At 49.8% G+C, this 27,682-nt stretch overlaps 1 long non-coding RNA gene across 1 annotated transcript; it reads right to left on the minus strand.

Moving 5' to 3' along the window:
* Positions 1-15,037: 15,037 nt before the first annotated feature.
* LOC100937508 (uncharacterized) lies at positions 15,038-24,213 on the minus strand. The gene is made up of 4 exons (XR_151430.4): positions 24,104-24,213; positions 18,433-18,751; positions 18,228-18,340; positions 15,038-16,267 (listed from the first exon to the last, which is right to left on the minus strand). It is a non-coding gene; the product is annotated as an uncharacterized LOC100937508 (long non-coding RNA).
* Between the last annotated feature and the right edge of the window lie 3,469 nt (positions 24,214-27,682).

Here is a 27,682-nt window from a genome sequence, read left to right on the forward strand (position 1 = left end):
GAGAGGTATGCTTGCAGTTTTCTTTCGATGGGAGCTCAACCAGCTTATTTGTGACAATTTGCTCACATTAAGCAAAGTCCAGCAAGAAAGAGCAGCAGGGGGGCCCTGAAGGAGTGGGTGCTGTTGGTCTTCCTGAACCCTCCTGGTCTCAGGAACCACCCTTGTCTCCTGGTTCTCCTCCTGCTTGTTGGACCCTTCTGGACCTCCTTTTTCTCACATCTGTGCCCCAGCTCTCTTTAAAACATTGTCTTTTCCAGGGTTTGGCCCATGACTGCACTTCACTGAGCCTCCATTCCTGCTGCCACTTGCTTTCCCAAGGCGATCTAATCCACTCAGGACTCTCAAAACTGGTCTCCAGCCCCTGCCTCTCTCCTGAGCTCCAAACTTCAGTATCTACCAAGATTTGCTCCCTCACACTCGGCGCGCCTAAAGAGCTCTCATTTCCCCTGGGGGCTGATGCTTCTGTGCGCTGGTTGTCTTCAGCACTCTGTTCCACGCTTGGCTCAGTTGCCTACCCTTGCAGCCTGTTCCACAGTCCCAGCCATGTCATTCCCTCTGCCACCACCTCTCCATCCTCACCATAGCGTCCCCAGCTGGGACCCTGCCTCCCTCCTTGCCTCTGACCGCCGTACCTGCTTCCTGACCAGTCTTCCTGCCGCGATCGTCTCTCTACCATCCCTAATGCTGGAGTTGACATTCTAAAATGCCAGTGGGTCACGTGGTGGTTGCACGTCCTCCAGGTGTACCCACTGATTATACCATCTGGACCCTGCCCCTGCTGTCTTCCAGTGGGGAGTGAGGGAGACCCTGTGCAACCTCCTTGGCCACTGGGCCGTCTTGGATGGAGTCACGGGATCTGGCCTCACCTGGCCTGGGCAGTTTTTTATTCTGGTGTGGTTGGGCCACCACACCACTGGTGAGGGAAAAGGGCTGGATGTGTGAGACCTGGGAAGTGAAGGTTCAGCTCAATCAGCAGTGGAATGTGGGGTGGGGCGTGAAGTGCTGGGGAGGTGTTAGGGGCTGAATCGTTTCCCCCAAAAAGATAGGTTTCAGTACCTCAGAATGTGACTTTAATTTGGAAGTGGGGTCTTTATAGAGGTAATTAGGTTAAAATGAGGTTATTAGTGTGGGCCCCAATTCAATGGCTAATGTCCTTGTAAAAAGATATTTGAACACATACATGCACACAGGGAGAAGGCCATGTGACAATGAAGGCAGAGACTTGGTTTGGATGTACAAAACAAGGAGTGCCAAAGATACCAGCAAACCACCAGAAGGCAGGAGAGAGGCGTGGGACGGACACTTTCTTACGGCCCTCAAAGCAACCAAGTCTGCTAGCACCTCAATCCTGGACTTCTAGCTCTAGAAAAATACATTTCTGTTGTCCCAGCCACCCAGTCTGGGACACTTTGTTTCAGCAGCCCTAGCACACTGATGCAGGGGCAGAAGAACAGGGCGAGCACTTTCCAGACACCCGGCGGAGATAAGCACCAGGCAAGTTCAGTAGAGTGGTTTGTATCTGGAATTAGGAGCATCTGCTATTAATTAATGATAAAACTTTGACAAATCATTCAATCTCTGTATTTATGAGGATGAGATAAAGCTGTGGCTCGCAGAGCTCTTTGAAAATGTTGACAGTACAATGAAAATGCAAATTATGAATGTCATATCTATCCTCATGCCTAGAGCTGTGCCCAGCATGTGGTAGGCACTCAAAATGTTTGTTGAATGAAAAAAAGAAAAAACAATCTTGTAGTTCACCTTTCTTTATAGAATGAGAGAAGCCCAGCACTCAACATCTTTCTTGTCTGGGTCCTAGGTTCACACCACCCTCGCCCTCAGGATGTGCTGCTTTGCCAGCACGCACCAGCAGCCTGCCTCCACGTGTCCTTGCTTGCACCTGCCCCTTCTGCTTGTGGAAATTCTGCCCGTCATTCCAAGGCCAAACTCAAATGCCTGTACATGAAACCTCTGCATGCCCGGAGTCAAAAGCAGCCTTTTCCTCTTCTGGGCTTTCCCAGGGCTCCATGCCTCTGCAAATGCACTTAGCAAGTCCTGCCGCGTCTTCGGATTAGCTGTGCAGTTTGTTGTCTCTACTCCCTGTATCCTTAAGAGCAGCAACCCTGTGTTGTTTATCTTTGACAGAGGTTGGCAGACTGCAGCTCACAGGCCAGATCCTGTCCACTGCCTGCTTTTGTAAGAAAAGTGTTGCTGGAACCTGGCCACGCTCGTGTATCTCTGTGTTGCCCTGTCTGCTGTCTTACTACGATGGCAGAGTTGAGTAGTTGCAAAAAGACCACATGGCCCTCAAAGTCTGAACTATTTGCTGTTTGGCCCTTTACAGAAAAAGTTTGCCAAATCCTGATCTTTGCAGCTCTCCCAATACTTAGAACAGCATCTGACCATAGATGGGATAGGCTCAGAGCTACATAGACTGGGGACACACACCCCTGGGAAGATGAATATGGTACAGGCGTCAGGGGAGTCCTAAGGGCGCAGAATGCTGGAGGTGGGGTTTCGAGGGCCAGACGGGGCAGAGTAGTCTGGAAAGTTACACAAGAGTGGACATATTCAGAGAGCTTAAGACTTGGGAGGGGCCATAGAGCTAGATCTTCCCACCGAAGGGGCCTTTTTGACACATGTGCAAACTGAGGCCCAGAGAGGGAAGGGGATTATTGTCTGGGGCAAAATAGTTTATAGCATCAGAGTTCAGTTTGGCTCTGCAACCAGATCTCCCAAGCTTGAATCCTGGCACCTACAATCTTGGGCAAGTTCTGAGCCTCTCTGTGCCTCAGCTTTCTTAGCTATAAAATGGGGGAAATAATTGAGCTTGTCTCAGGGCATGGTGGGGATCAAATGAGTCGACGTGAAGCACGCTTGAGCATTTCTAGGGCACTGGAAAGTCCACAAATGTTAGTACAGCTAACATGAGAGCAGACAAGGCTAAAATCCAGCTCTCCACTCTCAGCGTGGTGTTTTAGGTTAAGCCTCAAAGCACAACTGTGGTATCTTAATGCTGGAGGCATGTTTGCTGGGCAGAACCATGATTTCCTAGTACTATGCATGTTGTGGTGGCCGGCCACTTACAGAGAACACTGTGCTCCGTGCTTGCATGGCAATATGTGGTCCCAGAGTCCCTATTGCCTCTTCCGTCTTTGTTTTAATGCCCTTTTGTTCCCCTTGGAGAGGAATATTTGACTGAATCAGGAGTAATAGTTTCCAGGGTTACCACTTACTGAGCACTCACATGTGCCAGACACTGCTATATACTGGTATGTGTGATCTCATGAACTCTTTCCAGCGCTTTGAGCTTTATCTTACTACCCCCACTTTACAGAGGTGGCAGCCGGCTCAGAGAGGTTAAGCAACTTGCCAAAGGTCACACAGCTGGCAAGTGGTAGAGCTGGGATTGGGTCTCGAGCACATGTCTTGTCTTCAGCCTCGACGCTGAGCAAGGTGTTCGAATCCGATCGTTACCTCTATAACTTCCCTGACCTTGGACCCCTCTTCTTCATGGGGTGTGGATTTCTCCTGGCACGTGCACAGCATTGCCCTGAGGAACAAGAGGAGGAAGATCTCCTGCTGGGGCCAGCAGTAGACCAGGAGTTACGATAGCTCTCCAGGGCTGAATGCCCCCTCGCTTCTCTTGTGCTGGCTCTGTGTGACCTTGGGCCAGTCACTTCCCCTCTCTGGGACTCAGGAGCAAAAGACAGAAGCAGGACATACATGCCTTCTGCAAGCTCTGGACTATGCTTCTCCCTACAGCACACTGGAAGCATGCAGGTCTCCGCCAGCATCCCTGGACATGCCATCCAGGCCTCGAGGATTTTACAAAAGCTCTTGGGTGGGAGGCGAGCGCTGTTCTGTGGTGCCAGCCTTCGAGGCTTCTGGATAGTGCGGCCGTGTACATGATCCTGGAGGCACACATGCCCGCATTGTCCTTGGAACTGGAACTGGGAACCCCCACCACAGCAGGCTGGCTGCCCCAGCCCCACAGCCCGCCAGGCGGCCTCCCTCCCTCCCTCCCCTCTCAGGCAGGGCAGCCAAGCTGCCAGCTGCTAGCAAGGCCTATTGTTCAGCAGTGACAAGAAATGGCCGCAGAGCACAGCACCCTCCTGGAGAGAGGCTGGAGGCGGAAGGGGGAGGGTGGGGTGAGCTGGGAAAATGTCCCTGACACCGGCTTCCCTGGGGCGCTGGCCTGCGTGCCCAGGAGGAGTCAGGGACAAACACACCGCTTGTGCGGGGTCTGTCCCCTCCTTCCTTAGGGCCTCACAGACTTCTTTTTCATTTGTCTTCTCGGGACGTGATGATGGGTGGAAGTGTGTGGCCGTGTTCTCGTGGGTCAATGCAGGGAGTCAGGCCTCCTCTAGAAAAAGATTTATGGTCACTTACTTCCCAGCTGATGGCCTGCAAGTAGTGCCAGGTGGCCAAGTGCATTTGAAAGAGGCTGCTCCTGTCAGTCCAGCCCATGCTCTGAGTGGAATGCACTCCCTGGGCCTGGAGAGGCTCCTGTGGAGCTGAGGAGCCTGATGTTTGTGGGTAGCTTTGTGGCATCTGAGCGCCTCACACACATTCGCTTTCTTTTTTTTTTTTTTTTTTTTTTTTGAGACGAAGTCTCGCTCTGTAACCCAGGCTGGAGTGCAGTGGTGTGATCTCGGCTCACTGCAACCTCCGCCTCCCAGGTCCTGGTTCAAGCAATTCTCCTGCCTCAGCCTCCCGAGTAGCTGGGATTACAGGCATGCACCACCACGCCCAGCTAATTTTTGTATTTTTAGTAGAGACGGGGTTTTACCATGTTGGCCAAGCTGGTCTTGAACTCTTGACCTCGTGATCCGCCCACCTCAGCCTCCCAAAGTGCTAGGATTACAGGCTTGAGCCACCGTGCCTGGCCCATTCGCTTTCTTTGATTCTCATGGCAGTTCTGGAGGAGGTGGCAGGGGAGGGAGGCTCTGCAGACGTGGGGACACTGAGGAGCAGAGGGCATGGGCCACTGAGTACAGGAGTGGCACAGACAGAAGAGCAGGTCCCAGACCCAGGCCCCTCCCTTTATCACCCTCAGGTGGTGGCTTTTGGGCTTAGAAAAAACGGCCAGAGATTTACAAAAAAATCAAGATCTATAAGTGAGCCATGGAGCCAGAAGTCACATATTCCCCTGGGGCTTTGTAACAGGGGCAGGGTGGGAACTGAAACCACTCTGAGCTTTGATTCTGTCCTTTCTGTCCCTGAGACCCCCTCTCCTCCCGCTGCCCCAAACACACACACACTCAGCCATAGTGGAGGGGGCAGAAGTGATGCAGCTACGGGTGGCCACTGCCTTTCTCAAACATTCCATCTAAGAGTTAGGCACTTCCTGTGTTTCTTCTGCTTTTTTTTTTTTTGAGACAGGGTCTCATTCTGTCACCTGATGGCACGATCATAGCTCACTGTAGCCTCTAACTCCTGACCTCAGCCATCCTCCCACCTCAGCCTCCCAAAGTGCTAGGACTACAGGCATGAACCACAGCACCCAACCAGCACTTGTGTTAATCCAGCTCTGAGACAAACCCTGGGTCCCCTTCCAACCAGACTCTGCCTCTAAGCCTTGCCAATGCAGAAATTCTACAGCCCCCATGCTCACTGGCATACATGCTGTCTCCCCACAACCGCCCCATCCTCTCTTTCCTTCCTCTCTCCCTGTCTCCCAGTCTCTCTCCCACTCCTGCCCTCCATCTCTGACTCTGTGTCTCTGGCTCTTACTCCCATCCTCTCCCGTGCAGTGTCTGTCTCTGTCTCTCTTCTGCATTATTACTTGAAAGCAAGCTTTGCTGTCGCAGAGCAGCTGAGTCTGACCTTGGGACCTGGATCACACGGCCGGCCCCCTGCCCTCTTGAGGTCTGGGTTTTCTGGGTCTGACGTGCTGGGCTCCAACTTCTGGGCTTTGAGGCAGGTCTGGTGGGGCTGGGTGGCTCCAGGGCTCAGGTTTATTGAGGTCTGGGGTCCTCAGAGTCACCACAAGAGGGCCCCAGGACCCTTTGGGATGGAGGGGGGTGTCCAGGGCCTCAGTACTGCCCCGAGTACCTGGCTTCCCCATCTGGGGCTGCCTAGCTTGCAGGCTATGAGATCACTAGGGTTAGAAGTTTTCTATCTCTGTTTTCTGAGTTGCCCAAGAAGCTCTGATTGGACCGTGTCCTGCATGCATGGAAGGAGATTCTAGGCAGAGAGGCTGCCTGGGCTGGCTGAACCATTGGGGTGCTGGGCCCTTGGGAAGGTGGGCTCTGAGGAGGCATCCACTGCCTGAGAGGAGGATGGAAGCCGGTGGTACCAGCAGGGGTGGACAACAGAGTCCGTTTTTTGTTTTTTGTTTTTTTTAAAGAAATGGGATCTCACTGCATTGCCCCGTCTGATCTTGACCTGCTGAACTCAAGCATTGCTTCTGCCTCAGCCTCTTGAGTCGCTGGGATTATAGGCGCCCTCCACTGCACCTCCACTGTCCCTTCTGCCCAGCTGGAAGGCAGCAGAGTCTTCAGTCATTTGTTCTAAGTGGTCTGTAAACAGACTGTGTGGCATGGGCAGGGGCTGCTTGGGGCCCCAAGTGAAGGCTGGGAGCCTGTGGTCAGGGAGATGGGGCTGGGGAGACCACCTGTGGAAAGCTCTTTGCCTTTACAGAAAGTGTGGGTGCTGGGCTGGGCCTTCTCTGGTCTCCCTTTCACAGATCCAAAAAGGAAAACCAAGGCCCTGAAAGGTGAGGCAAATTGTGCAAGGCAGCTGGAACCTGGGAGCTGGGGTCTGAGTGTGCCTGTGGGACTCTGCTCTGCCCTGCTGGACACATTTCCCCGCTGTCCGGGGGACCCGGGCCTCACTGTGGGTTATCGTGGAGATGCCACTATGCAGAAGGCTTAGACATGATCCTTGGCTTTCTCAAGGCTGGCCCAGAGGGGAATCAGGAACCAGGAATACTCTCTGGTCCCCAAACCCTAGTAGTCTGCTATTGTGGCCTGCCAGGCCCCTCAGCTTGGCTACAGGGAAGACAAGATGGTTAAGAGAGGATCTTTGGAAGAGAAAAGGGCTCACTCACACCCACTGAGGCCTATCCCCATGGGCCAAAACAGGCCAAAGGATAGAAAGAACTTGTCTGACGGCCGGTAGCCGCAGGAAGACTGGCTGGGGAGGCTGTGGGTCAGGAGACCTGTGGCCTATTAGCTCATTTGCCGCTGCGCCCATCACAGCAGATGCACCACCACTTACCTAACTCATAATGCCCTTGGAGCCATTCTTGCCTTTCCCCTTTCCCACCCACACACACCCCATCAGCAAACCTGGTTTATTCTGCCTTCTGAATAGATGCAGGATCCACTGGCATCTCCCCATCCCCACTGCCAGTCACCTCTCACCAGGATGATCACCACAGCCTCCGCGCTGGCCTCTCTGCTCCTATCCTCGTTTGGATGTCTGTTCTCAAGACAGCACCCAGAGTGATCCTTTAGAAAATGAGTTAGCCGGCCAGGCGCGGTGGCTCACTCCTGTAATCCCAGCACTTTGGGAGGCTGAGGCAGGCAGATCACTTGAGGTCAGGAGTTCGAGACCAGCCTGGCCAACATGGTGAAACCCTGTCTGTACTAAAGATACAAAAATTAGCCAGGCATGGTGGAGAGCGCCTGTAATCCCAGCTACTTGGGAGGCTGAGGCAGGAGAATAGCTTGAACCCAGGAGGCAGAGATTGCAGTAAGCCAAGATCATGCCACTGCCCTCCAGCCTGGGACACAGAGCAAGACTCCACCCCAAGGGGAAAAAAAAAAAAAAGAAAAAGAAAAAGAAAATGAGTTAGCCGTGTGCTTCCAAATAGGAGCACCTGGGGATTTGTGAGGATGCAGAGTCTAATCAGCAGGTCTGGGAAGGGACCAAGAGCCTGTGTGTTTAACAAGCTCTGCGTGTCTGGCGGTGCTGGCCCAGCATCAGGTTATGCTCCCTCTGTGTTCCAAGCACTCCACGGGCTTTTTTGGAGTAAAATCCAAAGTTCTTCTCCTGGCCTCTGTGGCCTCAGCTGCTTGTCCAATCCCACTGCTCCTCTCTCCCCTACTCTTTGTTCCAGCCCCACCAATCTTCTTGCTGTTCCTCAAGCACATCTAGCACGTTCTTGCCTCTTGGCCTTTGCACACACTGTTCCCTCTGCCTGGCACCCTCTCCCTTCTCCCAGGCTGCCTCCCAGGCCTTTCCTGACCGCCCTGCCTAAGGTAGCAGCCTGTCACTCAGTAGCCCTTTCCTCGCCTTCTTTTTCTTCACAGCATACATCACTTCCTTGCAGTACACCTCTCCGTGTTTATTTGATGATCGTTTCTCCCTCACTGAATTGCAGAGTCTGGGAGGGCTGGAATGTGTGTGTGTATGTGTGTGGCTCTTTCCCCAGCCTGGCACAGGGCAGACCCTCAGTACTGCCTGCTGAGGAAATGCAAGATCCTGTTACATGCTGGGGCTCCAGGACCGACACAGCAGATCCGGTGCCTGGCCTCTGCGTCATCTACAGCCTTGTTCCCCAGCAGGAGGACAGGCGTGGGGCTGATGAGCGGGAATAGTCATGGTGGATACTTCATGGCCGCTTCCTGTGTCTGCCCTATGCTGAGGGTTTTCCGTGAATTATCTCATTTAATCTTCATTACGGCCCAGCTAGGTAGGCACTGCCATCATCGCTACCCCCGACTGGAGGGTGGCCTCCTGCTTGCTGTCCCACAGCTCTTCAGGGCTCCCCTGTCTGCCCTGGGATCAGTGGCCTGACCTCCTTACCCTATCCTGCCCTGAGCCAAGGCGCGGGCAACCTGCAGGGAGGAGAAGCATCTAGCGCTTCCCCCTCCACTCCCCTGAGGCTGGGGCACCACAGCTGTCCCTGGGCACTGCACTAATCTGGCACCCCACCCAGGGACACTGGAGAGGGTTGGGAGGGTGGGAAGGGGATGTGGAGTACGGATGGCACCCCTGCAGGGAGAAGGTCTGGCGACATCATCCCAAGCCAGGTCATGGATTGAGATGATTTGTGTGCTAGTGTTGGGAGAGATTTTTCCCTTTCCCAGCTGAAGAAATGTGCTCTTGCCTGGCCCCGAGTGGTGCTTTGGGCTCCCTCATGAGCACTCCAGGCCTTTGGCTGGAGAGAAGTGAGAGTTTGCTGGCAGCTGGTGCTGAGGGAGAGGGGTTGCCTCGCTTTGCCCTGAAGGAGATGGAACTAGGCAGCAGGGTTTTTTTTAAATTATTTTTTAAATGTTTATTAATAGGCTTTTAAGAAAGAGCATCTTTAGGTTTACAGAAATTTTTTTTAAGTACAGAATTCTCATATACCTCTTCCCCCAACCCCTCAAGTTTCCTCTGTTATGATTATTTTCGTTTGTTTGTTTGTTTTGAGATGGAGTCTTGCTCTGTCGCCCAGGCTGGAGTGCAATGGCACTATCTCTGTTCACTGCAACCTCCACCTCCTGGGTTCAAGTGATTCTCCTGCCTCAGCCTCCCAAGTAGCTGGGATTACAGACGTGCACTACTGTGCCTGGCTAATTTTTTGTATTTTTAGTAGAGATGGGGTTTCACCATGTTGGCCAGGTTGGTCTCAAACTCTTGACCTTGTGATCCGCCTGCCTGAATCGGCCTCCCAAAGTGCTGGGATTACAGGTGTGAGCCATCCCGCCTGGCCCCTAGTTTCCTCTGTTATTATAACATTTTGTATTCATGTGTTACATTTGTTACAAGTGATGAGCTAATGCTGATATATTATTATTATTGTTGTTGTTATTATTTTGAGACAAGGTCTCACTCTGTTGCCCAGGCTGGAGTGCAGTGGCATGATCACTGCTCACTGCAGCCTCCGTCCCCAGGTTCAAGTGATCCTCCAGCATCTTGAGTAGCTGCGACTACAGGTGCTCACAACCACGCCTGGCTAATTGTCTTATTTTCTGTAAAGCTGAGGGCCTGCTCTGTTGCCCACGCTGGTCTTGAACTCCTGGGCTCAAACTAGCCTCCTGGCTCGGCCTCCCAAAGTGCTTCATGTATTATTATTAGCTGAAATTTATAGTTTATATCAGAGTTCACTTTTAGTGTTGTGAGTGCTATGGGTTTTGACAAACGTATAATGGCTACCATTATTATAGTGTCATCCAGAGTAGTTTCACTGCCCTAAATATCCCGTGTCCCCACAATTCATCCCTTGCCCCTCCCCAGGAACCCGGGCAACCTCTGATCTTTTCACTGTCTCCACAAGTTTGCCTTTTCCAGAATGTCATATACTGGAATCATATAGTATATAGCCTTTTCAGACTGGCTTCTTTCACTTAGCATTACACATTTAAGGTTCCTTCATGACTTGATAGCTTGATCATTTTTTAACCGTGAATAATATTTCATTGTCTGGGTGAACCACTATTTATTTAACCTTTACCTGCTGAAGGATACCTTGGTTCAAGTTTTTGCAATTTTTTGAATAAAGGTGCTATAAACATTTATGTGCAGGGGGGACATAAGTTTTCAGTTCATTTGGGTAAATTCCTGAGGGTGATCGCTGGATTATATGTAAGAGTATGTTTAGCTTTGCAAGAAACTCCCAAACTGCCTTCCAATGTGTCTGTATCATTTTGCATTCCCACCAGCAATGAATGAGAATTCTATTGCTCTTCAGCCACTTCAGCATTTGGTGTTGCCAGTGTTTGGGACTTTAGCCATTATAATAGGTGTGTAGTGGTATCTCATTGTTATTCTAATTTGCAATTCCCTAATGACATATTATGTTGAGCATCTTTTCATATGTTTATTTGCCATCTGTATGCCTTTGGTGAAATGTCTGTTCTGATCTTTGCTCATTTTTAATTGAATTGTTTTCTTATTGTCGAAGGGTTCTTTGTGTACTTTGGATAGCAGTCCTTTATCAGATACGTGTTCTGCTAATATTTTCTCCTAGTCTGTGGCTTGTCTTTTCATTCTCTCAACAATGTCTTTTGCAGAGAAGTTTTAAATTTTAATGGAACTCAATTTGTCATTTTTTTTTCTTTTATGTATCATACTTTTGGTGTTATATTTAAAATGTCATCACCAAATCCAAGGTCACCTAGATTTTCTTCTGTGTTATCTTCTAGAATTTGTATAGTTTTGCCTTTATATTTAGATCTAGAATCTATTTTGAATTTTTTTTTAGGGGTGGAGCCTCACTCTGTGGCCCAGGCTAGAGTGCAGTGGTGCAATCATAACTCACTGCAACCTCGACCTTCTGGGCACAAGCAATCCTCCACCAAGTAACTGGGACTGCAGGTGATCACAATAGCTTTTATAATACGTCTTGAAATGGGGTAGTGTCAGCCCTCTGACCTTGTTTTCTCCTTCAATATTGTGTTAACTGTTCTAGTCTTTTGCCTCTCTACATAAACTTAAGAATTGCTTTGCCAATTCCACAAAATAGACTACTGGGAGTTGATGATGATTATATTGAATCTATAGATCAAGTTGGAAAGAACCAATATCTGAACAATATTGAGTCTCACCATTCACGAACATGGAATGTCTCTATTTATTTAGATCTTTGATTTATTTTACCAGCATTTTATTGTTTTACTCATATAGATTTTATACATGTTTTGTTAGATTTATACTAGAGTATTTCTTATTTTGAGGTGCTAATGTAAATTTCAAATTGTAAAACATTCAACATTTCAACATTCCAAACATGAATCAGTTCACAATATGACCCTCGAAATTTATTTTTCCCACTGAACTTAGACTCTCAACTCCTTCTCTAGCCACGCCTGCCCTCCAAGCTCACTTTTTCCTATGTGTCCCTCACTCAGTGCCCTGTCATTACACCAGCTTTTCTGACCTGAGACTGCCACTCCAATCTCAGTCCTGCCTCCATTCCTTTGCATTAAATATGCTCAGCACCTCTATCTCTGTATTATGTTGAGCTCTCTGAAATTACTGTTTTTAGACCAAAAAGGGTTAAATATCTAGACTAGATGAGATTCTACTATGTCTCACTCCTTCTCATCCTCCAGTCCTCAGCTGAAATGCTATCTCCTCAGAGTAGCCTTCTCTGAACACTCATCCCAGCCAGACATATCAATCTGTTCTTCTCCAGCATTTGTCACTATCTAAAGCAAGGTTGTCTAATCTTTTGGCTTCCCTGGGCCACATGGGAAGAAAGAGAATAGTCTTGGGCCACACATAAAATACACTAATACTAATGATAACTGATGAGCTAAAAACAAAAGAAAAAAAATTGCTAAAAAATCTCATAATGTTTGGCCAGGCATGGTGGCTCATGCCTATAATTGCAGCAATTTGGGAGGCCAAGGTGGGCGGATCGCCTGAGGTCAGGAGTTCGAGACCAGCCTGGCCAACATGGTGAAACCCCATCTCTACTAAAAATACAAAAAATTAGCTGGGTGTGGTGGCAGGTGCCTGTAATCCCAGCTACTCAGGAGTCTGAGGCAGGACAATAACTTGAACCTGGGAGGCAGAGGCTGCAGTGAGCCGAGATTGTGCCACTGCACTCCAGCCTGGGTGACAGAGCGAGACTCCGTCTCAGGAAAAAAAAAAAATCTCATAATGTTTTAAGAAAGTTTACAGATTTGTGCTGGGCTGCATTCAAAGCTGTCCTGGGCTGCACGTGGCCTGCAGGCCACAGGTTGGGCAAACTTGTTCTAAAGCCATCTCATTTATTCATTTGCTTCCTTGTTTCTTACTGTTTTCCCTCCTCTAGCATATAAAGCTCCTGACACCAGGGGCCTTGTCTTGATCAACAAGCCCCTCAGAGACTAGCTGGGCTGGAGACCCCAGATACTTGTCCCACCCTAGGGAAGGGGAAGCACCCCTTCACCCCAAACTTGACTGATGTCGTATTTCCAATGAGCTCTGTGTTTGGGAATGAAGCCTAATTTACCTGACATAGAACAATAGGGAAACATGATATTTCTGTCCCTAAATATTGAGGACCAAATTTGTAACTCCATGATTGTGTGGTTGAATAGTAGCATGGATTGTTCAAATAAGGGATTCTGTTGGATGCAGAGGGACTGAGTGAGAATGAGCTCTGGCCCAGCGACACCCATTTGTTTCCTTGGCTGCCACCTCCTCCAGCCTGTTCTATGCCCAACAACAGAACAGGCTTCCTTACACCCATGGTGCTTCTCCAGCTCTGACTCTGATCTACAACTTCAGTGGCTCCCTATTGCCATAGGAAACATTCATTCCCCTTCCCATACCTTCAAGGCCCTGCTCTCTCCTGCCCCACTGACCCCTCCTGGAGTCCCTGCAAAGAAGTCCCCTTCTTTCCCCTCTGTCCATCCTTTGGAGCTCAGATTAAGCCCCAGCTCCTCCAGGAACATTCCCCATCCTCCTGCAGTATGACCCCGTGTACCTCCTGTCAGTGTCCCAGTTAGTCCACTCAGCTGTCAGGGTTTCTTTGAGAATTTCTGGGGCCTGTTTTAGAGCTCAGGCTCTGGAAGAACAGGAACTGAGTCCAGAGACTGAGTACCAGCTTGTGAGTGTGACTTGTTGCAGTCAAAGGAAGAGAGGCTGACAGGCCTCCCAGCCAGAGAAGAACTTTGTAGAGGAAGTTTCTCCTTCGTGGGGACCAGACCCCCAAGAACACACCAGCTCAGAGAAGTCGGGTGTGGTGCCCTAGAGGGGGAATCCATGCAGCAGTTCCTCCCCAGCTTCCTCCCCTCCCCACCCTCAAGTGTGGAGCCAGAGCCCAACTGACTCAAGTGGCAAGAAAAAAATGCCCCCCTCCCCCCGCTGCCAAGCTGCTGCACATCTGTGCCCAGACAAAGCCAGCTATTAATCCTTGCCTTTGTATGAGTGTTTGGGTGTTGAATTCCACTTGGATCTGCTGGCTTTTGGAAGGGGAGATTGGAGGGGATTTAGTGAAGACAAAAGGAACCCACTATGGGGAATGATGGGGGGCAGGGGAGCTAAGAAACCCAAGTGCATTCACTCTTAGCCTGGTGAGGGTCCTGGGAGCCCAACTTTAGCTAGAGCTGAGTGGGGCACCCAAATTCCCAGGGTCTGAGTCCTGAAAAGGGGACACTCCCCGGAATAAAAATACCTGTTTCTCAGGCCTGACAGCAGCCTGCCTTTCACTCCAGATGCTGCCCAGCCTAACAGGGCCTGACCCTTTCAGACTGGAGCAGCCCATTGTCCAGGTGAGTCCAAGGGGGAGAGACGGGAGGAAATAGGGACTAGAAAGGAGTCCGGAGCCTCAGAGACTGAGTCCAGATGGAGAGAGAATCTCAAAGCCACCAGAAATCCCCAGCTGAGTCAACAACACAGCAATAAAGCCAGAGGGCCTGTGGCAACGTGGCTGCTCAAGGCCTGGGTTGGGCTCTCAGGAAGAGTTCTTGGGTGCCTGGTCCCAGGCAAAAGTTAAGTATTCAGGGAAAACAGTCCACACAAATTCTATCTTTGGCTCAAGCATCAAACACATAGAATAGCCCAGAACAGGATGAGTGTGTGTGTGTGTGTGTGTGTGTGTGTGTGTGTACAGGGTCTTAGAATGGTGGGCAAGTCTGTGGGCAGCACCGCCCCAGCAGGTGTTGTTTGATTAACTTACTTAGCAGAAGCTCTGGTCTAGTTACCAGATTGCTAGGAGAGCAGGCTGGGGTATGAATTGAAACACCCTGATCTGCCCCTCCTACTTTGTTAATTTCATTTAGAAAATGAGATTTCCCCATCTGTGGGTGCTTGATTCTAAAGCTCACTGAGCTGTCAAGTTACACCAAGTACAAGTGACTTCAACTCTATGTGGGTGCGGAGACACACCCCCCAAAGCTTCCTCCCCGTTTTCCCCCTTATCTGAAATGTGTGGTCATGTCATGTCATTCATTCATTAAATAGTTGGCCAAACTACTGCACTGCAGGGCCCAGTTCTGGTTTAGCTGCTGGGCAGCAAATGCAAAATGTGGTTGCCTATTGACACTTGTGTCCAACTAAGCTTCTGGGCTTGTTTAACTGTGTTCTAAATGGTGTTTGTACATCCACAGCTATTTTATTCTTTCTCTACCTTAACTCTAAAAATAAAAGAGTAAAGTAGAGGCATTCATTCATTCATGCATCCATTCCTTCAGGAGAGGAGAAGGCAAGGCTGGCTCCAGTGTTCTCCAAACTCTTTCTTGGTCTTTGGGGAAGGGAACTTGGGACTCACAGGTGCTCCACCTGCTGTTGTAAAGGCGCCCTCCTCCCATCACAGTTTCTGAGGACCTGGTCCCAGGCAACCCCACTCTGGAGGGCAGGGAAAGAATAGGAGGGGCCAGTTCCTGCCCCAGGGACTGTGGCCTCCTCTGAGTTAGGGAATGGGCCCAGCTTCTCCAGCTTCCAGATGGGGCTTTTTAGAAGCTCATACAGCCACTTCTGTTCCCAATGTCGTCGGAGGGCCTCTGACTGTTGCTGAGCTGCCTCTGTGTGTCTGGGTGGCAGGCCCACTGCTGTGCTGACCAGGGAGTTCTGCACCTGGTGTAGACCCGGCTCTGCACTAAGGAGACAGAGACCTTGCGGGCAGCTTCCCCTCTGGGCTGACACAGAGAGTCTTGGAGGCATGGAGATGGTCATGGGGATTGAGAGAATTGGTGAGTGTGGTGGTTTAGAATCCCCAAGTGCCACATTGTTGTAAGGCACAGAGGGTGACCAACAGTGGCAAGATGAGTTCAGTGCCTTGGGTGTGTCTGCCCTGACACCACAAATGGACTATGATAAATGGAATGGGGGTGGGAGGAAGGGTCAAGAGGGGGGCAACAGGACATTTATGGGATGGTGTGACAGGGCAAATGGGGAAGAAGCTGGGGTCAGAAACCCTAATCAAGTAACAGGTCCAGGCACGGAGTCCATACCTTCATTCTGGAGTCCGTGGCTCTGAGGCTTGGCTTCACTCTCCACCTACCCTCTGAGGATGGCTGCAGGTGGGCTTGCTACCATCACAGCCCTTGGGTAGGTAAGGGTCTAGCTTCCCAAATTAAACATAGTCAGGGTGGCATTTACTGAGTGTTACGTGCCAGGCAATGTGCTAAGCCCTTGACATTGTACCATCTCAGTAAAGCCTCATAACCACCCACGAGGTCAATACTGTTATTACTCCCATTTGATAGCTGTGCACACAGAAGCTTAGAGAAGTCAAGGGCCTGAACTAAAGTCACATGGCTACACAGAGCTGCGGCCAGGACTTTGGAACCCAGGCTGCTCTCTACTCAGTTGAGGCTCTCTCAGACCTCTGGATCTTCATCTTCCTCCCCAGCTCCACCTCCTTCGGCCTTTCACAGCCCAGCAGTGTGGAGAAGGCCTGGAAGAGGAGGGAAAAGAAGTCCAGTCTGAGGCTATATTTTGGCTCCTTGGTCAAAGGTGGGGTGTGGAAATGAGGGTGGAGAGTCTGGGGATTTTCTGGAGATTTCACTGCACCAAGATGTTGAATGTCTCCTCCCAGAGGAAAACAGATGAGCAAACTGCTCATTTTTTTTTAATTAAATTTTTAAATTTTCATTAATTGTTTTAATTAAAAATAATTTTTTCCTTTTGACAAACACAAATACAGTATATCCTTTGCAGGGAAAAGCTAGAAAATACAGAGAAGCAAAAATAAAAATATAAAATGCCTTTGTAGTACATAAAGGTGATGACTACCAAAACCTTCCTTTTTTTTTTTTTTTAGACCGGGTATTACTCTGTCACCCATGCTGGAGTGCAGTGGTACAATCATGGCTCACTGTGACCTTGAACTCCTGGGCTTAAGGATCTTCCTGCCTCAGCCTCCCAAGTAGCTGAGACTACAGGTGCGTGCTATCATGCCTGGCTAATTTACAAAAAAAAAGAAAAGAAAAGAAAAAAATAATTATAGAGACAGGGTCTGCCTATCTTGCCCAGGCTGGTCTTGAAGTCCTGGCGCCAAGCAATCTTCCCTCCTTAGCCTCCCGAGTCTTTCCAGGATTACAAGTATGAGCCACCACATCTGGCCTGCATATATTTTTGCAAGCTCTTTCCTAAGTACCGACACATACACGCATATACTTTTCATATTCTTCTAATTTTTTTACTTCTATTTCATGGAAGGACATTATTTTTTAAAAAAGCAAAAATGGTATTACTATTTGGAAACTGCTTCTTTTTTCACTCAATATCTGAACATCTTCCCAAATCAGGACATAGTCATCGACTCTATTACATTCAGTGACTGTGTGGCATCCTGTTTTATGGCAGCACGTAATTCATTGAACTCATCTCCTAATGGTAGATGTTTAGGAATTTCCAATTTTCTGTTCCTGCTAAGATTAACAGCTCTAGCTAAATCTCAGTGCGTCCTTATAGAATCTTAATGTGAAACTGATGGGTGTAACGGTGCATGTTGCCCAGCTGCCCTCAGGAGAGATTGTAGCTATTTATTCTTACAGTGTTTGAGACTCGCCACAGCCCCACCCCCAACACACACAAACATATTGTTGTTATTCCTGGGAATATTCTTTCATTAGAAAAAAAAAGGGTTGACAACTTGATACATGAAATGCTATCTCATTATTGTTTTATTTAGCATTTCTTTAATTATTAATTGGGATCAACAGGTTTTCATGTGCCCATTAGCCATTTTTATTTTGTCTTTGTGAATTGCCCATTCATGTCTTTTGTTCATTTCTCTATTGGATATTCTTTCTAACACAGTTGTCTTATTTTAGGTGAGTAATTCTTAGCTCTGGCATATTAGAATCACCTGGAAGACTTTTTAAAACACACACATCACACACACACGCACACATACACACACCCCACACACAAGGAAAGCAGGCAAGAAAGCATCCTATCTCAAGATAAATATTTGGTGGGGCCTGGGTATGAGTATTTTTTGAAGTGTTCTTGTGCTTCTAATTTGTAGCCGTGGTTGAAAACCACTGTTATAAATTAGATTTCTCCCACTGTCTGGCTCCAAATGCTTTCATTGCAGAATGTATTCTCATTTCATTGACACCCAGTTTTCTCTTGTGAAAAATGGGCAGCAGAACTGCAAAGCAACACAGCACCCCCTCCCAAATTCTGCAAATCCCATGGGGGAGACCGAAGTTTTGGGAAGGAGGGTGAGACAGACGCTGTGGTCAGGCTCTTTGCCAGGTGGATTGGAAAAAATTAAAAGAGGTTTCTCAAGCAATGAGACTTGCCCTGTAGACAGTGTGAGCTCTCAGTGGAGGAGGAGAGAGCTGGGGTCTTATGGGACATTTGCTTTTCTGTTGCACCCATCTTCAGATACATAGCAATCTTACCCTTCCGAGGACTTCGAGGCTGAAGATTAGCACTTTATCTGAGGCAGTTCATCTCCTTTCATGAGAGACTGGAGAAGTTTGGGCCCAAGGAACTGAGTCCTTCAGGAGAGAACCTGTCAAGGCATCAGAGGGATCACTTGGGGGTACAGGGGCTCCTCCACCACTTCTAGCCCTCTTGAGGGATTTATGACATTCTCAAACTTACTTGAATTCATTTCTATTAAAATGCACAGAAGCCGCTCCCCTTCCTCTTCACCTCTGTTCCACCTCAGGGCGTGGGGTCCCACCTGGGGGACAGGACGGAATGAAAGGGTCTTTCCAGTGTTCAGTCAGAAAGGTCCCTGGAAACCCCCAGGCTGGATCAGTGCCCTTCCATGTTGGAGACTGCTGAGGCCTCATGGAGGATGACAGCAAATTTGGGTCCTCCAGGTACTGTTGCTCCTGAAGTTGAAAGAATATGGTCAATGGCCTGAATCCTAGTCCACTTGGTGTCAGTGTGTGGTCCTGGGCCTCAGTTTCTGCATCTGTAAAATGGAGATAGTAATGTTGATATTCAAGGTTATAACAGGACTAAAAACACAGCACATACAACACTGTAGATGCTTGATTAATGCCAGGGGTGCTCTGTGGAGGTCTCTTCATGCCCTCGCCCTCTCCAGTCAGGGCTAAGGGCTTTGAGTTTAGCTCCAGACTCTCCATCCTTTCTTTTTCTTCTGAGATGGAGTTTCACTCTTGTTGCCCAGGCTAGAGTGCAATGGCACGATCTCGGCTCACTGCAACCTCCTCTGCCTCCTGGGTTCAAGCAATTCTCCTGCCTCAGCCTCCCAAGTAGCTAGGATTACAGGCATGCTTACCATGCCCAGCTAATTTTGTTAGGGGTGGGGTTTCACCATATTGGTCAGGCTGGTCTCAAACTCCCGACCTCAGGTGATCCACTCGCCTTGGTTTCCCAAAGTGCTGGGATTACAGGCGTGAGCCACTGTGCCCGCTGACTCTCCATCCTTTCATCCGCAAGTCATCCTCCACTTATTCTCATGCTCAGGGGGCACAGGAGGCAACCCCCAGCCAACTGGTCCCCCAGCCTCCAGCGCCGTGCAGCACCTATGCCAGAAGCTATGCCCCTTGGCTAGCATCCTCTCTCCTGTCTCCCACCCTTTCCCTGTGAACCCCAAGCAACCTCACCCAGTTCCTCGCTACCCTTGCACTTTCCTGCCCAGACTTGACTTTAGAAATTCTATTGTAAATTTAATTTTTATTGAGCACTTACTGTGTGCCAGGCACCATGTTTTGTATTCATTACCTTATTAATTGCTCACAAAAACCTTTCATTATCCCATTTTACAGATGGGAAAGCCAGACTAGTTAGTGAAACCTGCCCAAAGCTACAGGGCATCAGAGAGCAGAGCTGGGACTCTGACCCCACCCTGCTCTGCTGACCTCCTAGGTGCCAGCTCCCAGGGAACTTAGATTTCAGGGGATTTCTTCTGTCCCTCCCCTGAGCTCCCACTGCATCCTGCCCCTCTCTCTCTTACGCACTTGTCCCACCCTGTCCCACACTGCCATTTTCTGGCTACCTGTCATCTCCGTTGACCATGATGAGTTCCTCCAAGGCAGAACATACGTCTTTGTAGCTTATTCATCTTTGAGTCTGGCACAATGCTTAGAACATTGCAGGTTCTTAAATTATTTTTCTAATTCAAAAGTAACACGTGCTCATTATGGAAAACATAAAAAATAAAGCAGAAACCAAATATCACCTATGAACACATCACCCAAAGAAAATCATTGTTAATATTTTGACAGACTTTCTTCCAGTCCTTTTTAAAAATATATTTTTCCTTAGGCAAATAATATGTGTTTTGCATAAAGTAGGTATCATACAATACCATTTTCTATGCTGCTTTTCACCACATATCATGAACAATTCTCCATGTCATTAGAACTGTTTTGAAAATGGGATTTTTTGATGGCTGCAGATTGTTCCCTCACGTGACTGAGCACTCTTCTTTAAACCCCTCCCACATTGTTAGGTTTTTCTGTTTGTTTGTTTGTTTTTGAGACGGAGTCTTGCTCCATCGCCCAGGCTGGATTGCAGTGGCTAGATCTTGCCTCACTGCAACCTCCGCCTCCTGGGTTCAAGTGATTCTCCTGCCTCAGCCTCACAAGTAGCTGGGATTACAGGTGCCACGCCGGGCTAATTTTTTGTATTTTGGGTAGAGACGGGGTTTTGCCATGTTGGCCAGGATGGTCTCGAACTCCTGACCTCAGGTGATGGTCCGTCCAAAGGACCTCCTCCCACTTCCTTCCAAAGTGCTGGGATTACAGTTGTGAGCCACTGTGCCCGGCCTACTGTTGGTCATTTAAGGCCTCTCTGATTATTCCCATGGAAGAAATTCCTGAAGTAGAATTGTTGGGATAAAGAGGAGTATGTCCAGGCTCTTGACAGCACAATTGGCCCTGAACAAACCCCTGCTCTATCAAACCCTCTCCCATCCTCCCCAAGCAGACCAGCCAGAAAGCCCCATATTCTGGGGCCCTCCTCTCATCCCTAACCCCCAGCCCCCAACCTCCTACAACCCATTCAAAGGCTTAGAAGCAGGTGAGAGGGTCACCTGGAAGATGGGACTTGAGAGACCTGGCCAGCCTATCCCAAATCTCCCCTCGCTCTGATACATACTCCACCATCAGAATTATCCCCTTGAGTCAAGGGCAGGGTGATTCAAAGGTTGTTGGCTGCAAAATGGACTTCTGATGGGAGACATTGTGCAGTAAGCCAACATTCCTTAACACACCATGGCCTTAACCCTCCCTGTCACTAGGTTAACAGCAGAGACTTGGGTCTCAGGGGATGGGACACATTACAGAGTTATGAGTGTGTTAAATTTTATTGTAAATATTATGTAAATATATTTTAAAACATTCTGGAAAAAGACAAAAAGTTATGGTCACATCTTTTGAATTATTACACATTTTTCTAGGTGGAATAAGAAGGGAAGTAGTTCCTTCCTATGAAATGGGAATAATCTTTAGTGAAGGTTGGAAGTATCTTCAAATGTATCCCAAACCTTCTGGGGTAGATTTTCACTCAGCCTATAAATGACATCCATGAAGCAAGGGTCCACGTTCCTGGCAGAAGGCTGGATATGTGAGCCACGCCAGGTGCTGTGAGCCCCTCAGAGACCATTGACAATAGAGGGTCAGAGTGCTTTTCCAGCTCCATTGTCAACAACTTGGGATGTAATCAAAACAGATGCTAAATGGATCAATCCTTTGAGGAAATTTGTGTCAATTTCCAAGTCACTCCTGGTCATCATCCAGGAAAGACCATTTTTATTAAAGAACCCCAGGGCTGCCTGCAGGAACCATTTTCCCTGTCTCACCAGTCAATAATCAGCAGGACTCCCTGCTATTTGAGGGAACAAAGACAGGGTCGCTGTCCCCGAGGGGCTCAGTCCACCCTCCCGCTCTGTCCACCCTCCGGCGGGGTCTGGGCTCCAGAGCAGAGGTTCTCAAGCTTCCGCAGCGTGAAAACCGCTTGGAGGTCCATGACACCCAGTCTGCTGGTGCAGAGGTTCTGATCCAGAAGATCTCGGGTGGCTACAGGAGCCGCGTATTTTTCTACCAAGGTCCCTGGGGATGCGGCTCTTGGCCCCTGGACTGGGCCCAGGAGGTCAGAGGGAGTGACCGCCAGGCGCGGCGCCGCGGGGAGACGGCCCGGGCTCAGATCCCAGGGTGGAGGCGGGGGCGAGCGCCCGGCAGAGGGGGCGGGGGCGCCGAGGGGGCCTGGCGCGGCCTCCGGGCCTGGGGAGCGCGACGCGGAGGCCGCCGGAGGCCGGAAGCTGGGGCGCCCCCGAGCGGGCGGGCGGCGGCGCTGCGGCTCCGGGCGGTTCGGCAGCGCAGCGCAGCGCGGCGCGGCCGCCCGCAGGCTCCCAGGCTCGGGTCCAGCCGCCCCGACCGGCTTGCGTGGCTCCAGGAGAGCGGCCGAGAGTGAAGCGCGGAGAGGGCGCCTCGGAGGCTGCCGGGGCGGCGGCGTGGGTGTCCTCTGCAGAGGGAGCGGAGCTTCCCTCTGCCCCCAAGAGCACCGGCAGCCCCGGCCCCCCGCATCCTGGCATCCCGGGCCCAGCGGCCAGAGCCGGCCCGGCGCCCCCTCGGCTTTCCGGTCCTCGTGCGTCCCCCGGGGCAGAGGCGCGAGGAGGGACAGCCGGCTGAGGCGTCTCACGCCTTCGCTCCGGAGTGTACAGGCGGACGGGGTCCCTGCCTCTCCAACCCCTCCTCTCCCTTGGCTTCCCCCAGGGCACAGAGCGCTCCTCCTTGTCCACAGGAGACACAAGGCTTCAAACGCACACCCCCACACCCCAACCCTCTCCAAACACACTCAGGGTGCTGGCCACTGGTTCTCCTTCCTCCTTCCTTCCTTCTTCTGTCTTTTTTTTTTTTTGACAGAGTCTTGCTCTGTCGCCCAGGCTGGACAGGTTGCTCACTGCAACCTTCGCCTCCTGGGTTCAAGCGATTCTCTTGCCTCAGTCTCCCGAGTAGCTGGGATTACAGGCATGCGCCACCACGCCAGGCTAATATTTTTGTATTTTTAGTAGAGACGGAGTTTCACCATGTTGGCCAGGCTGCTCTCAAACTCCTGACCTCAAGTGATCCGCCCTCCTTGGCCTCCCAAAGTGCTGAGATTACAGGCGTGAGCCACCTCGCCTGGCCCTTTTCTTCCTTTTTTTAAGAGAGGAAGATCTCGCCCCTTGCCCAGGCTGGATTCGAACTCCGGGGCTTAAGCGACCCTTCCGCCTCAGCCTCTCCAGCAGCCAGGACTGCAGGTGCGCGCTACCATGCCCGGAGTAGACACCCGCGTTCTATCCCCAGCGCAGCTCCTTAGAGCTGGTGACCTTTAACAGCTCACTTCACCTCCCTGTTCTCAGTTTCTCCTTCTGGAAAGGAACTGGATTGGATGGGGATGGTTTCTGAGGCTCCTTCCAGCTCAGTTGTCCACTCTAAAGGTGTAAGTGGCAAGAGGGTGGAGCGGGTCTGGTTCAGGGAGGAGAGCTGGGAGTACAGGCAGGCCAGGGGCTGCGAGGTGGGTGGAGGAAAGGAAGACAGGAGGGAGGAAAGCAGGACATGGAGGATAGCTTTGCCAGCCTAGCCCACCAGTCCTGGCCTCTAAGAGCAGGCTGGCAGAGCCCCAAGAGCCTATACCACAGAAGGCCCCCATGGGAATCCCCTCACTCTCTGGGTGCCTGAGTTTGCAGATATCTGTTTGCCAAAGGATGAGGGAAGGAACAGGAAGGAACGTGCCGGCAGGACTGGAAAATCCAGCTGGGCAGGAGATAGCTGTGGCTGCACCTCACACTGGAGGCTGAAGCTTTGCTTGGCTCTGCCCCTGTCTCACGTGTTAGGTGAGGCTGCTGGACCCCTGGAAGCCCCGCCAAGGGAAGTGACTACCACCAGGCTGCAAGCTCCTGTGCAGAATGTCTAGCAGCCTTTAGCTTTGGGGCCACACACATGTGCTTCCAAGACTGTAGGCAGATGACGTTCAATTTAAATCCACTTTCCTATACATTTACTCAATGAGTTCAAAGATGCTTTTCATTTACAAGCTTGGCGGCAGCTTCCAACACATTAACCCAAAGGCCTTCATGTTCTCCCCAGCCTACCCTTTTGTCCCTCTGCAGAAAGGGAACCTCCTGCAAAATGTCCAGATGGTTCAGAGAAGTATATATGACAGGCTGGTTGCAAGTGGAAGGAACGCCCCTCTAAGTAGTTTAAAGACATATGTATGGGTGTGTGTGTGTGTGTGCATGCGTGTGCATGTATATAATTTATTTTTTGCTCAAATAATTTTGGTAAAGGTAATTAACTAAAGGTAAATAACTAACATTTACCAAGAACAGGGATGTGGCTGGGCCCAGAATGCAAGACTCTCCGATAGCAGCTCCCAAGCTTAACAAGTTAAAGACATCACTGCAGCTTTTCTCCAAAGTTTTAGTTAAAAGCTGAGGCCGTCACCAAGCAATTGTTGCCAAGAACTCAGGATGTTGTGGTTGGAGGGGCCTGCGCCAGAGGTCCACTTCTGAACCAATCAGCAGGGCCCGGGGGCTGGGCCATGTTCTGCTTACCTCATAGCTTCCACACCCACAGGGTTTTGGGAATCGGAGGCGGGCCGACAGCCCCAGGAGTCATAATGAGAAAAAATGTTACCTCGGTGCAGTGGACGAACGTGCAAACCACACAGAAAGTTTGGAAAAGGTCTACTGGAGGCTCTGCTTTCTGGTAATGGCTCCAAGATACAAAGGGCCTCACACTCCGGCACTGATGAAGTCCATACGGTTCTTAGGCTGACACCCACCAGCCAATCAATGGGAGAGCTGGGACCAGACGGCTGACCTGACCTGTTCAGCAGAAGTGTCCAAGGCCTTTGTGGGCGGTGGTGCAGGTTGTGCGTGTGAATAATGAAGGCAATTCATTATTACTCAGGACACAACACCTTGGCGATCTCTAGAAACATTAGAAACAGAGCTTCCAAGGTACCTGCTCACACGCCACCTCTCTGGAGGTAATCGCTGTGCCGTGGCTCTTAATGAGCCACTCTCCACATGGCCTGAGGCCTGGCACCGTGGGGATTCCCTCTGTCCCTGAGTCATACGCCTCTGCTACTGAACTGTAAATAGGGACCGGGTCAATGACAGCGGGACAGCTGGCCCAGGGAACAGGGGCTGCTGGGAGGATGCCCTGTTAATCTCTCTCTACCGTAGAATGTGCTCCTTGGGTGACCCCCGTGACTTTGATGCAGAACAGGGAATGAGAGTGGGTGTTAACCTTGAGCCTAAGACTCCTTCTCCACCTGTGGACTGTAAGCCACCTCTCCTGGGCTGAGGGCTCTGGAAGGAGGCTTGGCTGCTCCTCAGCACGCGGGGAACGGTTTTTCAGGCACACACACTTGAGCTCCATGACCTCCCAGATTCCCACCGCCGCTGCTTGACTCTTCCCCTGTCTCCCCTTCCTGGAATGACCCCCTCTGAATTCCTTTGACTGTTCTCTGGTTGTCAGTCTCACAGTGAGAGGTGTGTAAAGCATGAGGTGACCTAGGGCAAGTTGTTCAACCTCAGTGTTATCACCTATAGAACGGAGAAAACAAGACTATATACTTTGGAGGTAATTATAGGTTCCAATGAAATAACAGAGCTTGAGAGGTCCTATAGGCACATGGACCTGGAGCCAGACCCTCTGGTTTCAGATCTGTCCTGCCATGCGTTTTGGGGCAAGTTCCTTTTCTGTGCCTTAGTTTTATCATCTGTAAACTGAGATGAGAATAATGGTACCTATTTCTTAGGACTCTTGGGAGATTCAATGAGCAAATACACAGAAAACACCTTGAACAGGGCCTGGCGCTAAGTGCTGGGTTGAGAGCTAGCTATTATTGTTGTTGTCATAGAGCTTAATATTGTGCTGTGCATACAGGAAGCTCTCAAGAAATGATAACTCAGCAAAAGAAAATAAAACAAAACCCGAACCTGCCTCCTTCAATCGGGCCTTGTCTCCTAAATGAGCCTGAGCTCCTGGGTGAGGTGCGGGCACAGCAGGAGTTTCACACAATTTTGATCCTGTATCCGAAAAGCTGCCGGACACTGTGTTTTTCTTACCCTTCTTTTTGGGGGTAGAGTGAGGATGTCACAAACTCCCTTGGGAAACTGATGAAAGCTACAGGTCCTCTCCCCAGAAAGGTGCTTGGAAGCAAATATTCACAAGATGTTGCACAGTTTCAGGGGGTTCCTGGGCTCCCTGGGAGCCAGGGTGAGAAGCTCCATTTTAGATGGTGCACTGTGCCATGTCTCATTTGTTGGTTTGATCCCAACAAAACACAAGCTAGCCCTGCTCCTTTGCTCATGGGTGGGTTGTACCCCAGCTTGCACCCTGGCTCCGGGGACTCTCCTTGATTCCTCTGCCCGGGCCCTCTGGCTCAGTGCCAGCTCCAAGCTACAAAACTTGGCTGGGAGTTGAATGCAGAACTTGTTCAGCATTTGAAGACTAAGAAAGAAAAAGGAGGAAAAAAGTAGACTCAACTTAGAAAAAAATCAGACAAAAGAAATCATCCTCCAAGCCAAGTGCTGTAATTCATAGGGCTCATATTTGCTGAGTGAAACTAAATTTATGTATTTATTGCCAAGTGGCCCTGGATTTATGGCCAAGTGGCCCTGGATTCACCCTGGGTTGAGTGATCCAGGAGTTGCCCAAAGTCTGGTGGAGAGGGCGGGGTGGGCCTGAGGGCTGGAAGACCAGACAACTTGCACAGGGAGACTTTGTTGCTGTTCACAGATGATGTGGTTTTTCCCCTGCTTAAGGTTAAGTGTAGTTTCAGAATTTTGTATGTGTTTCTGGGAAGATAATAGCCTCAAACAATATTACTTGGGGTAGATGGTGTACTTAGAATTCGATTATTAGCCATAGGGCCCATTCGTTCATACACTCATTCATTCAAGGTTTATGAGGTGCCTTCTTTGTATGAGAAGCTGTTCTAGGCACTGGGGATAGAGTAGTGATTGTGGCAATAATGGTCCCTGTCCTAATTAAGTTTACAGTGTTGGCAGGAGAGACAGAGAACACAAAATAAACAGTAAATGTATCTTGGATGATATGGTGTAATAAAAAGAAAAATACAGTAGGCTGGGATCTAGAGAAGGTTGAGGGGCACACTTTCAGTGAATGGTCAGGAAAGGCTTCTTCCAGCAGAGGCTGAAGTGGGGAGGGAGGGAGTTCAGCACAGGTCTGAGAAAGGCCCCTGTGAGGAAGGAGGACTGGGTACCAGGTGACCAATCCTGATGGGGCTGGGATAGCCCAGTAGGAGTGATGACCCACAGGGTCAGTTCCCACTGCTGGGGTGTTTCTGGATGATGAGGTTGTTGAGCACCCCCATGCTTATGGATACCATGAGAGGAAGCATAGGGGATAGAGGGATAAGCTAAATGACACTAGGAGGAGACAATCAGATAAATCCAGAATGTGGGACATTCTACAAGACAACTAGCCTGATCTCTTCAAAAAAGCCATGTAATGAAAAATAAAAGTGCAGCCATAAAAAAGAATGAAATCATGTCCTTTGCAGCAACCTAGGAGCAGCTGGAAGCCATAATCCTAAGCAAATTAATGTGAACAGAAAACCAAATACTACATGTTCTCACGTAAGTGGGAGCTAAACATTGGGTTCTTATGGACATAAATAAAGATGGCAACAATAGATACCAGAGACTACTAGAGAGGAGAGTGAGGGAGAAGGGGAAGGGTTGAAAAACTAACTGTTGCATACTGTGTTCACCAGCTGGGTGGCAGGATCATTTATACCCCAAACCTCAGCATTATACAATATGCCCAGGTAACAAGTCTGTACATGTACCCCCTGAATCTAAAATAAAAGTTGAAATTATAAAGAAAAAGAAAAAGATGGGAGAACTGTTCTAGAT

This window comes from Pongo abelii, chromosome 12 (assembly GCF_028885655.2).
Source record: "Pongo abelii isolate AG06213 chromosome 12, NHGRI_mPonAbe1-v2.0_pri, whole genome shotgun sequence".
Taxonomy (NCBI): Eukaryota; Metazoa; Chordata; class Mammalia; order Primates; family Hominidae; genus Pongo; species Pongo abelii.